We start from the raw sequence: 12,500 nt of genomic DNA, 5'->3' as shown, positions 1-12,500 counted from the left end.
TGACTGACTCTCAGAATGGACGGAAAGAGCCGGGTAAGCCTTTCAAAAGATTCGACCACGTGCCGAAAACTTTAGACTTCCGTGAGCTCTCCGGCTTGCACCGAGACCCGAAGTCGACGTGCTAAGCACCACGGGACCCCTTTCGCCTGCAGGTCCCGAGCCGCCTTTATTTGCTGTTACGAGCATCGTGTGCCCCATACCTGCGTGACAAGCACCGCAGGGCGGCAGAGCCATCGCACTTAGCCGGGTGGCAGAGGAGGACCAGACTATTCACAGATAGCGGCCCAACGACTCCCAGAGCCGGTCGTGCGGCGCGCGAGGTCTGCTCTCTTCACAAGAGGCTTTATTAGGGAGTGCTAAGGCAAGGTTCTGTGCCCTCCACCCTCATCGCAACACCCATGGGAGCCTCCGGTCGTCAATAGACCGCCGCACCGGCCTCTGACTGACTCTCAGAATGGACGGAAAGAGCCGGGTAAGCCTTTCAAAAGATTCGACCACGTGCCGAAAACTTTAGACTTCCGTGAGCTCTCCGGCTTGCACCGAGACCCGAAGTCGACGTGCTAAGCACCACGGGACCCCTTTCGCCTGCAGGTCCCGAGCCGCCTTTATTTGCTGTTACGAGCATCGTGTGCCCCATACCTGCGTGACAAGCACCGCAGGGCGGCAGAGCCATCGCACTTGGCCGGGTGGCAGAGGAGGACCCGACTATTCACAGATAGCGGCCCAACGACTCCCAGAGCCGGTCGTGCGGTGCGCGAGGTCTGCTCTCTTCACAAGAGGCTTTATTAGGGAGTGCTAAGGCAAGGTTCTGTGCCCTCCACCCTCATCGCAACACCCATGGGAGCCTCCGGTCGTCAATAGACCGCCGCACCGGCCTCTGACTGACTCTCAGAATGGACGGAAAGAGCCGGGTAAGCCTTTCAAAAGATTCGACCACGTGCCGAAAACTTTAGACTTCCGTGAGCTCTCCGGCTTGCACCGAGACCCGAAGTCGACGTGCGAAGCACCACGGGACCCCTTTCGCCTGCAGGTCCCGAGCCGCCTTTATTTGCTGTTACGAGCATCGTGTGCCCCATACCTGCGTGACGAGCACCGCAGGGCGGCAGAGCCATCGCACTTGGCCGGGTGGCAGAGGAGGACCAGACTATTCACAGATAGCGGCCCAACGACTCCCAGAGCCGGTCGTGCGGCGCGCGAGGTCTGCTCTCTTCACAAGAGGCTTTATTAGGGAGTGCTAAGGCAAGGTTCTGTGCCCTCCACCCTCATCGCAACACCCATGGGAGCCTCCGGTCGTCAATAGACCGCCGCACCGGCCTCTGACTGACTCTCAGAATGGACGGAAAGAGCCGGGTAAGCCTTTCAAAAGATTCGACCACGTGCCGAAAACTTTAGACTTCCGTGAGCTCTCCGGCTTGCACCGAGACCCGAAGTCGACGTGCTAAGCACCACGGGACCCCTTTCGCCTGCAGGTCCCGAGCCGCCTTTATTTGCTGTTACGAGCATCGTGTGCCCCATACCTGCGTGACGAGCACCGCAGGGCGGCAGAGCCATCGCACTTGGCCGGGTGGCAGAGGAGGACCAGACTATTCACAGATAGCGGCCCAACGACTCCCAGAGCCGGTCGTGCGGCGCGCGAGGTCTGCTCTCTTCACAAGAGGCTTTATTAGGGAGTGCTAAGGCAAGGTTCTGTGCCCTCCACCCTCATCGCAACACCCATGGGAGCCTCCGGTCGTCAATAGACCGCCGCACCGGCCTCTGACTGACTCTCAGAATGGACGGAAAGAGCCGGGTAAGCCTTTCAAAAGATTCGACCACGTGCCGAAAACTTTAGACTTCCGTGAGCTCTCCGGCTTGCACCGAGACCCGAAGTCGACGTGCTAAGCACCACGGGACCCCTTTCGCCTGCAGGTCCCGAGCCGCCTTTATTTGCTGTTACGAGCATCGTGTGCCCCATACCTGCGTGACGAGCACCGCAGGGCGGCAGAGCCATCGCACTTGGCCGGGTGGCAGAGGAGGACCAGACTATTCACAGATAGCGGCCCAACGACTCCCAGAGCCGGTCGTGCGGCGCGCGAGGTCTGCTCTCATCACAAGAGGCTTTAGGGAGTGCTCAGGCAAGGGTCAGCCCGCAGCCTTCCTGGCAACACCCAGGGGAACCAGGCCACTCGCGTCTCTCGCCTTCATTTTCGACACGAGCGCCTGCGGAGGGCCACCACCCCCTCCGATTGTCAAGAGACCTCCGCACCGGCCTCTGACTTACTCTCAGAATGGACGGAAAGAGCCGGGTAAGCCTTTGAAAAGATTCGACCACGTGCCGAAAACTTTAGACTTCCGTGAGCTCTCCGGCTTGCACCGAGACCCGAAGTCGACGTGCTTAGCACCACGGGACCCCTTTCGCCTGCAGGTCCCGAGCCGCCTTTTATTTTTGTTACGAGTATCGTGTTCCCCAAACCTGGGTGACGAGCACCGCAGGGCGGCAGAGCCATCGCGCTTGTCCGGGTGGCAGAGGAGGACCAGACTATTCACAAATAGCGGCCCAACGACTCCCAGAGCCGGTCGTGCGGCAGGCGAGGTCTGCTCTCATCACAAGAGGCTTTAGGGAGTGCTCAGGCAACGGTCAGCCCGCAGCCTTCTTGGCAACACCCAAGGGAACCAGGCCACTCGCGTCTCTCGCCTTCATTTTGGACACGAGCGCCTGTGGAGGGACGGCCGGAGTCAACGTGGGGTTTGCCCGCCCTCCAATAGTGTCAAAAGACCGCCGCACAAGTCTCTGACTGACTCTTAGAACAGACAGAAAGAGTTTGTCAAATCTGTCAAAAAATTGACAAAGTGTCAAAAATTCGACTTCCAAGAGCTCTCCGGCATGCACTCATACCTGTCATTAAAGTGCTATGCCCGTGGAACCGTTTTTCGGATGCCTTTCAGAACGGTCCCGCGCCGCCATTTTGTTCTAAAAATCGTGTTCCCATATATCTCCGGGTACCCCGCCAACCTCACTGCGGAAAAACTACAAGTGGCACTGAATGGGTCTGAATTCCAAATTTGACTGCATCGGTCTGGAACTCGGTCCGGTCAAAACCGTTTGGATTTTTCTCGGTCCGGACTTCCGCGACAGACAAAGTTAAAGTTTTCGGGCTGCAGGCACAAAACGACAGCTGGCCATTTGCCGGGCTCAATTCACCCAATTCCTCCGGCACTTCGGAGCACATGTTCGGTGTAAGTTTGCGAATCTTTCCCGATGCTGCAGCATTTTCCTCCGCTGACACTTAGAATATTTTTCACACTTTGCTGAAAATTTTTCTAAGTGTTTTTTTCCAAGTTTTCCTGGTTACTGATTTCTTCTTTTTAAACATTTTTCTAAGTTTTTCTGGTTACTGATTTCTTCTTTTTAAACATTTTTCGCAGTTTGTCTGGTTACTGATTTCTTCTTTTTAAACATTTTTCGCCGTTTTTCTGGTTACTGATTTCTTCTTTTTAAACATTTTTCGCCGTTTTTCTGGTTACTCATTTCTTCTTTTTAAACATTTTTCTAAGTTTTTCTGGTTACTGATTTCTTCTTTTTAAACATTTTTCTAAGTTTTTCTGGTTACTCATTTCTTCTTTTTAAACATTTTTCTAAGTTTTTCTGGTTACTCACTTCTTCTTTTTAAACATTTTTCTAAGTTTTTCTGGTTACTGATTTCTTCTTTTTAAACATTTTTCGCCGTTTTTCTGGTTACTGATTTCTTCTTTTTAAACATTTTTCGCCGTTTTTCTGGTTACTCATTTCTTCTTTTTAAACATTTTTCGCCGTTTTTCTGGTTACTGATTTCTTCTTTTTAAACATTTTTCTAAGTTTTTCTGGTTACTGATTTCTTCTTTTTAAACATTTTTCTAAGTTTTCCTGGTTACTCATTTCTTCTTTTTAAACATTTTTCTAAGTTTTCCTGGTTACTCATTTCTTCTTTTTAAACATTTTTCTAAGTTTTCCTGGTTACTGATTTCTTCTTTTTAAACATTTTTCGCAGTTTTTCTGGTTACTGATTTCTTCTTTTTAAACATTTTTCTAAGTTTTTCTGGTTACTGATTTCTTCTTTTTAAACATTTTTCTAAGTTTTTCTGGTTACTCACTTCTTCTTTTTAAACATTTTTCTAAGTTTTTCTGGTTACTCACTTCTTCTTTTGAAACATTTTTCTAAGTTTTTCTGGTTACTGATTTCTTCTTTTTAAACATTTTTCGCAGTTTGTCTGGTTACTGATTTCTTCTTTTTAAACATTTTTCGCCGTTTTTCTGGTTACTGATTTCTTCTTTTTAAACATTTTTCTAAGTTTTTCTGGTTACTCACTTCTTCTTTTTAAACATTTTTCTAAGTTTTTCTGGTTACTGATTTCTTCTTTTTAAACATTTTTCGCAGTTTTTCTGGTTACTGATTTCTTCTTTTTAAACATTTTTCTAAGTTTTTCTGGTTACTGATTTCTTCTTTTTAAACATTTTTCTAAGTTTTTCTGGTTACTCACTTCTTCTTTTTAAACATTTTTCTAAGTTTTCCTGGTTACTGATTTCTTCTTTTTAAACATTTTTCGCAGTTTTTCTGGTTACTGATTTCTTCTTTTTAAACATTTTTCTAAGTTTTTCTGGTTACTGATTTCTTCTTTTTAAACATTTTTCTAAGTTTTTCTGGTTACTCACTTCTTCTTTTTAAACATTTTTCTAAGTTTTCCTGGTTACTGATTTCTTCTTTTTAAACATTTTTCGCAGTTTGTCTGGTTACTGATTTCTTCTTTTTAAACATTTTTCGCAGTTTTTCTGGTTACTGATTTCTTCTTTTTAAACATTTTTCTAAGTTTTTCTGGTTACTGATTTCTTCTTTTTAAACATTTTTCTAAGTTTTTCTGGTTACTGATTTCTTCTTTTTAAACATTTTTCTAAGTTTTTCTGGTTACTCACTTCTTCTTTTTAAACATTTTTCTAAGTTTTTCTGGTTACTCACTTCTTCTTTTGAAACATTTTTCTAAGTTTTTCTGGTTACTGATTTCTTCTTTTTAAACATTTTTCGCAGTTTGTCTGGTTACTGATTTCTTCTTTTTAAACATTTTTCGCCGTTTTTCTGGTTACTGATTTCTTCTTTTTAAACATTTTTCTAAGTTTTTCTGGTTACTCACTTCTTCTTTTTAAACATTTTTCTAAGTTTTTCTGGTTACTGATTTCTTCTTTTTAAACATTTTTCGCAGTTTTTCTGGTTACTGATTTCTTCTTTTTAAACATTTTTCTAAGTTTTTCTGGTTACTGATTTCTTCTTTTTAAACATTTTTCTAAGTTTTTCTGGTTACTCACTTCTTCTTTTTAAACATTTTTCTAAGTTTTCCTGGTTACTGATTTCTTCTTTTTAAACATTTTTCGCAGTTTGTCTGGTTACTGATTTCTTCTTTTTAAACATTTTTCGCAGTTTTTCTGGTTACTGATTTCTTCTTTTTAAACATTTTTCTAAGTTTTTCTGGTTACTGATTTCTTCTTTTTAAACATTTTTCTAAGTTTTTCTGGTTACTCACTTCTTCTTTTTAAACATTTTTCTAAGTTTTTCTGGTTACTCACTTCTTCTTTTGAAACATTTTTCTAAGTTTTTCTGGTTACTGATTTCTTCTTTTTAAACATTTTTCGCAGTTTGTCTGGTTACTGATTTCTTCTTTTTAAACATTTTTCGCCGTTTTTCTGGTTACTGATTTCTTCTTTTTAAACATTTTTCTAAGTTTTTCTGGTTACTCACTTCTTCTTTTTAAACATTTTTCTAAGTTTTTCTGGTTACTGATTTCTTCTTTTTAAACATTTTTCGCAGTTTTTCTGGTTACTGATTTCTTCTTTTTAAACATTTTTCTAAGTTTTTCTGGTTACTGATTTCTTCTTTTTAAACATTTTTCTAAGTTTTTCTGGTTACTGACTTCTTCTTTTTAAACATTTTTCTAAGTTTTCCTGGTTACTGATTTCTTCTTTTTAAACATTTTTCGCAGTTTGTCTGGTTACTGATTTCTTCTTTTTAAACATTTTTCGCAGTTTTTCTGGTTACTGATTTCTTCTTTTTAAACATTTTTCTAAGTTTTTCTGGTTACTGATTTCTTCTTTTTAAACATTTTTCTAAGTTTTTCTGGTTACTCACTTCTTCTTTTTAAACATTTTTCTAAGTTTTTCTGGTTACTCACTTCTTCTTTTGAAACATTTTTCTAAGTTTTTCTGGTTACTGATTTCTTCTTTTTAAACATTTTTCTAAGTTTTTCTGGTTACTGATTTCTTCTTTTTAAACATTTTTCGCAGTTTGTCTGGTTACTGATTTCTTCTTTTTAAACATTTTTCGCCGTTTTTCTGGTTACTGATTTCTTCTTTTTAAACATTTTTCTAAGTTTTTCTGGTTACTCACTTCTTCTTTTTAAACATTTTTCTAAGTTTTTCTGGTTACTGATTTCTTCTTTTTAAACATTTTTCGCAGTTTTTCTGGTTACTGATTTCTTCTTTTTAAACATTTTTCTAAGTTTTTCTGGTTACTGATTTCTTCTTTTTAAACATTTTTCTAAGTTTTTCTGGTTACTCACTTCTTCTTTTTAAACATTTTTCTAAGTTTTCCTGGTTACTGATTTCTTCTTTTTAAACATTTTTCGCAGTTTGTCTGGTTACTGATTTCTTCTTTTTAAACATTTTTCGCAGTTTTTCTGGTTACTGATTTCTTCTTTTTAAACATTTTTCTAAGTTTTTCTGGTTACTCACTTCTTCTTTTATAACATTTTTCTAAGTTTTCCTGGTTACTGATTTCTTCTTTTTAAACATTTTTCTAAGTTTTCCTGGTTACTGATTTCTTCTTTTTAAACATTTTTCTAAGTTTTTCTGGTTACTCATTTCTTCTTTTTAAACATTTTTCGCAGTTTTTCTGGTTACTGATTTCTTCTTTTTAAACATTTTCCTAAGTTTTCCTGGTTACTGATTTCTTCTTTTTAAACATTTTTCTAAGTTTTCCTGGTTACTCATTTCTTCTTTTTGATCATTTTTCTAAGTTTTCCTGGTTACTGATTTCTTCGTTTTGAACATTTTTCTAAGTTTTCCTGGTTACTCACTTCTTCTTTTCAAACATTTTTCTTCGTTTTTCTGTTTACTCATTTAGCACTTTCAGGCACTTTCCGATCATTTCCTCGTTCCCGATTTCACCCTTTAAAACGCTTTCGGGCATTTCCCTAAGTTTTGCGGTTCACTCGTTTGGGACTCACTGACACCTTCTCTAGCTTCCCTGCTCACTTTTTTCGTACTGTTGAGAAAATTCGAACCCTTTCCTTAACTATGCCGGTTACTGACTTCACCGCTTCAGACCCTTGTCCCCGTAATGAAAGATACCATTTCCCACCGTGGGAAATGCACGAAAATCGGACTGAACACGGGGGAGGCTCCCCCCTCGAAGGCGAGACCGTCGGCAGAACCGCCGGGTCAAACCCGGCTGAGCTACCCGGCTTACAAGTCTCAAAGTCGGTATGAGCAGTCACGTCCACCCCCATTCCCTTTTGGACCACTTCCCACGGTTCCAAATGCATGAAAATCGGCCTGTACACGGGGGAGGCACCCGCCTCGAAGACGAGACCGTCGGCAGAACCGCCGGGTCAAACCCGGCTGAGCTACCCGGCTCGGAAGCGCCAAAGTCGGGTTGAGCAGTCACATTCACTCCCATCCCCTTTTGGGCAACTTCCCACGGTTGGAAATGCATGGAAATCGGACTGAACACGGGGGAGGCTCCCCCCTCGAAGGCGAGACCGTCGGCAGAACCGCCGGATCAAACCCGGCTGAGCTACCCGGCTTACAAGTCTCAAAGTCGGTATGAGCAGACACGTCCACCCCCATTCCCTTTTGGACCACTTCCCACGGTTCGAAATGCATGAAAATCGGCCTGTATACGGGGGAGGCACCCGCCTCGAAGACGAGACCGTCGGCAGAACCGCCGGGTCAAACCCGGCTGAGCTACCCGGCTCGGAAGCGCCAAAGTCGGGTTGAGCAGTCACATTCACTCCCATCCCCTTTTGGGCAACTTCCCACGGTTGGAAATGCATGGAAATCGGACTGAACACGGGGGAGGCTCCCCCCTCGAAGGCGAGACCGTCGGCAGAACCGCCGGATCAAACCCGGCTGAGCTACCCGGCTTACAAGTCTCAAAGTCGGTATGAGCAGACACGTCCACCCCCATTCCCTTTTGGACCACTTCCCACGGTTCGAAATGCATGAAAATCGGCCTGTATACGGGGGAGGCACCCGCCTCGAAGACGAGACCGTCGGCAGAACCGCCGGGTCAAACCCGGCCGGGCTACCCGGGTTAGAAGCCCTAGAGTCGGGTTGAGCAGTCACAATCACTCCCATCCCCTTTTGAACCTGTTCCCACCGTTGGAAATGCACGAAAATCGGCCTGTACACGGGGGAGGCTCCCCCCTCGAAGGCGAGACCGTCGGCAGAACCGCCGGGTCAAACCCGGCTGAGCTACCCGGCTTACAAGTCTCGAAGTCGGGTTGAGCAGTCACATTCACTCCCATCGACTTTTGGGCAACTTCCCACCGTTGCAAATGCATGAAAATCGGCCTGTACACGGGGGAGGCACCCGCCTCGAAGTCGAGACCGTCGGCAGACCCGCCGGATCAAACCCGGCCGAGCTACACGGCTTACAAGTCTCGATGTCGGTATGAGCAGTCACGTCCACCCCCATTCCCTTTTGGACCACTTCCCACGGTACGAAATGCATGAAAATCGGCCTGTACACGGGGGAGGCACCCGCCTCGAAGACGAGACCGTCGGCAGAACCGCCGGGTCAAACCCGGCTGAGCTACCCGGCTCGGAAGCGCCAAAGTCGGGTTGAGCAGTCACATTCACTCCCATCCCCTTTTGGGCCACTTCCCACGGTTCGAAATGCATGAAAATCGGCCTGTACACGGGGGACGCTCCCCCCTCGAAGGCGAGGCCGTCGGCAGAACCGCCGGGTCAAACCCGGCTGAGCTACCCGGGTTAGATGCCTCAAAGTCGGGTTGAGCAGTCACATTCACCCCCATCCCCTTTCGGCCCCCTTCCCACGGTTGGAAATGCATGAAAATCGGCCTGTACACGGTGGGCGCTCCCCCCTCGAAGGTGAGACCTTCGGCAGAACCGCCGGGTCAAATCCTGCCGAGCTACCCGCGTTAGAGGTCTCAATGTCGGCTTCAGCAGTCACATTCAATCCCATTCCCGTTTGGACCTCTTCCCGCCGATGGAAATGCACAAAATTCGGCCTGAACACGCGGGACGCTCCCCCCTCGAAGGCGAGACCGTCGCCAGAACCGCCGGGTCAAATCCGGCTGAGCTACCCGCGTTACAGGTCTCAAAGTCGGGTTGAGCAGTCACGTTCACCCCCATCCCCTTTCGGACCCCTTCCCACGGTTGGAAATGCATGAAAATCGGCCTGTACACGGTGGGCGCTCCCCCCTCGAAGGTGAGACCTTCGGCAGAACCGCCGGGTCAAATCCGGCCGAGCTACCCGCGTTAGAGGTCTCAATGTCGGCTTCAGCAGTCACATTCAATCCCATTCCCGTTTGGACCTCTTCCCGCCGATGGAAATGCACAAAATTCGGCCTGAACACGCGGGAGGCTCCCCCCTCGAAGGTGAGACCTTCGGCAGAACCGCCGGGTCAAATCCGGCCGAGCTACCCGCGTTAGAGGTCTCAATGTCGGCTTCAGCAGTCACATTCAATCCCATTCCCGTTTGGACCTCTTCCCGCCGATGGAAATGCACAAAATTCGGCCTGAACACGCGGGACGCTCCCCCCTCGAAGGCGAGACCGTCGCCAGAACCGCCGGGTCAAATCCGGCCGAGCTACCCGCGTTAGAGGTCTCAATGTCGGCTTCAGCAGTCACATTCAATCCCATTCCCTTTTGGAACACTTCCCGCCGTTAACAATGCACGATATTCGGCCTGAACACGCGGGACGCTCCCCCCTCGAAGGTGAGACCTTCGGCAGAACCGCCGGGTCAAATCCTGCCGAGCTACCCGCGTTAGAGGTCTCAATGTCGGCTTCAGCAGTCACATTCAATCCCATTCCCGTTTGGACCTCTTCCCGCCGATGGAAATGCACAAAATTCGGCCTGAACACGCGGGGCGCTCCCCCCTCGAAGGCGAGACCGTCGCCAGAACCGCCGGGTCAAATCCGGCTGAGCTACCCGCGTTACAGGTCTCAAAGTCGGCTTCAGCAGTCACATTCAATCCCATTCCCTTTTGGAACACTTCCCGCCGTTAACAATGCACGATATTCGGACTGAACACGGGGGCCGGTCCGCCCTCGAAGTCAACACCGTCCGCAGAACCGCCGGGGCAAATCCGGCTGAGCTACCCCGCCCCCGAACACTCAAAGTCCCTCTGAAGCCTTGCATTCGCCTCCTTGGAAAATTGACGTCAAACATTACCAAAATCGGGGGCACGAGCACTAAAGCTAAGTCTCACCCTTTCCCTATCCCTAACCAGGAACCGAACGCCCACCCTCAGCCTCACACCAACGCCGGTGCCACTCCAGACAGACACACCCTTCAAAACCACACCCATCCGGCCATGCAACTCAAAAAGGGTCCAAATTCAGAAACACCCCCTTCAAAAGGCACTCCATCCTCGGCCACACCACCGGGACATGCTCCCCTCGGCGATAATTAAGCCCCCACCACTATTTGAAGCCAACCGCAGCCGCAACTCGAACGGAGAAATCAGTAACCAATTCAAAAATGCGCTTGGTTACTGATTTCTACTGAGCCGAAAAAATTCTAAGTGTCGGTGGTTACTGATTTATACCAACCCGAAAATATTCTAAGTGTCGGTGGTTACTGATTTATACCAACCCGAAAAAATTCTAAGTGTCAGTGGTTACTGATTTATACCAACTCGAAAAAATTCTAAGTGTCAGTGGTTACTGATTTATACCAACCCGAAAATATTCTAAGTGTCAGTGGTTACTGATTTGTACCGACCCGAAAATATTCTAAGTGTCAGTGGTTACTGATTTATACCAACCCGAAAAAATTCTAAGTGTCAGTGGTTACTGATTTATACCAAGTCGAAAAAATTCTAAGTGTCAGTGGTTACTGATTTATACCAACCCGAAAATATTCTAAGTGTCAGTGGTTACTGATTTATACCAACTCGAAAAAATTCTAAGTGTCAGTGGTTACTGATTTATACCGACCCGAAAAAATTCTAAGTGTCAGTGGTTACTGATTTATACCAACTCGAAAATATTCTAAGTGTCGGTGGTTACTGATTTATACCAACCCGAAAAAATTCTAAGTGTCAGTGGTTACTGATTTATACCAACTCGAAAAAATTCTAAGTGTCGGTGGTTACTGATTTATACCAACTCGAAAATATTCTAAGTGTCGGTGGTTACTGATTTATACCAACCCGAAAATATTCTAAGTGTCAGTGGTTACTGATTTATACCAACTCGAAAAAATTCTAAGTGTCAGTGGTTACTGATTTATACCAACTCGAAAATATTCTAAGTGTCGGTGGTTACTGATTTATACCAACCCGAAAATATTCTAAGTGTCAGTGGTTACTGATTTATACCAACTCGAAAAAATTCTAAGTGTCAGTGGTTACTGATTTATACCAACTCGAAAATATTCTAAGTGTCGGTGGTTACTGATTTATACCAACCCGAAAATATTCTAAGTGTCAGTGGTTACTGATTTGTACCGACCCGAAAAAATTCTAAGTGTCAGTGGTTACTGATTTATACCAACCCGAAAATATTCTAAGTGTCGGTGGTTACTGATTTATACCAACCCGAAAATATTCTAAGTGTCAGTGGTTACTGATTTATACCAACTCGAAAAAATTCTAAGTGTCAGTGGTTACTGATTTATACCAACTCGAAAATATTCTAAGTGTCAGTGGTTACTGATTTGTACCAACCCGAAAATATTCTAAGTGTCGGTGGTTACTGATTTATACCAACCCGAAAATATTCTAAGTGTCAGTGGTTACTGATTTATACCAACTCGAAAATATTCTAAGTGTCGGTGGTTACTGATTTATACCAACCCGAAAATATTCTAAGTGTCAGTGGTTACTGATTTATACCAAGTCGAAAATATTCTAAGTGTCAGTGGTTACTGATTTATACCAACTCGAAAAAATTCTAAGTGTCAGTGGTTACTGATTTATACCAACTCGAAAATATTCTAAGTGTCGGTGGTTACTGATTTATACCAACCCGAAAATATTCTAAGTGTCAGTGGTTACTGATTTATACCAACTCGAAAAAATTCTAAGTGTCAGTGGTTACTGATTTATACCAACTCGAAAATATTCTAAGTGTCGGTGGTTACTGATTTATACCAACCCGAAAATATTCTAAGTGTCAGTGGTTACTGATTTGTACCGACCCGAAAAAATTCTAAGTGTCAGTGGTTACTGATTTATACCAACCCGAAAATATTCTAAGTGTCGGTGGTTACTGATTTATACCAACCCGAAAATATTCTAAGTGTC

The sequence above is a fragment of the Chiloscyllium punctatum genome, unplaced genomic scaffold (genome assembly GCF_047496795.1).
Source record: "Chiloscyllium punctatum isolate Juve2018m unplaced genomic scaffold, sChiPun1.3 scaffold_640, whole genome shotgun sequence".
NCBI classification, from domain to species: Eukaryota; Metazoa; Chordata; class Chondrichthyes; order Orectolobiformes; family Hemiscylliidae; genus Chiloscyllium; species Chiloscyllium punctatum.
Note: the sequence above shows the minus strand (reverse complement) of the source record.